This window comes from Nannospalax galili, unplaced genomic scaffold, assembly GCF_000622305.1.
Source record: "Nannospalax galili isolate Female #2095 unplaced genomic scaffold, S.galili_v1.0 scaffold212, whole genome shotgun sequence".
Classification (NCBI taxonomy): domain Eukaryota; kingdom Metazoa; phylum Chordata; class Mammalia; order Rodentia; family Spalacidae; genus Nannospalax; species Nannospalax galili.
This window is the reverse complement of record NW_008333884.1, coordinates 4612780-4613699: the sequence shown is the minus strand read 5'-3', so window position 1 is coordinate 4613699 and position 920 is coordinate 4612780.

Sequence of the window (920 nt, the reverse complement as noted above, 5' to 3'; positions counted from 1 at the left end):
TCTGGGACATGCTGAAAGTGGTCCTTAGAGGGAAGTTTATAGCTCTAAGTGCCTACATCAAAAAATCGGAAAGAACATGAATAAATGACTTAACATTGCAACTCAACACATTTGAAAAGCAACAGCAAACGAAACCAAAACCTAGCCACAAGAAGAAATAAGAAAAATCAGGGCAGAAATTAATGAAATCAAAACAAAGAAAACAATACAAAGAATCAACATTTTCAAGAGCTGGTTCTTTGAAAAGATAAACAACACTGACAGACCACTAGACCAGTTAACCAAAAGAAAGAAAGAGCACCTCTAAATCAACAAAATCAGAGATGAAAGTCAAAACATCACAACAGACACCAGAAAGATACAGAACATTATAAGGGAATACTTTAAAAACTGGGAATATTTAAAAACCTATATGCTACTAAATTTGAAAATATAAAAGAAATGGGTGGATATCTAAAATTGTGGGAACCACCAAAGTTAAATCAAGAGGAGATCAACAGTTTAAACAGACCCACAACATATAAGGAAACTGAAACAGTAATACAAAACCTCCTGACTAAAAAAAGTCCAAGACCAGATGGATTTACAGCAGAATTCTTTCAGACATTTAAAGCTCTATATCCAATACTATTTAATTTATTCAAAAAGATAGAAATGGAGGGGGAACTCCCAAATTCCTTCTATAAAGCCAGCATCACTCTCACACCAAAGCCTGGTAAAGATACAACCAAAAAAGAAAACTATAGACCCATATCCTTAAAGAACATAGATGCAAAAATTCTCAACAAGATACTTGCAAACCGCATTCAGGCACACATCAAAAAGATCATCCCCCATGATCAAGTCAGCTTCATCCTAGAGATGCAGAGATGGTTCAATACACGCAAGTCAATAAACATCATAAATCATATAAATGGGCT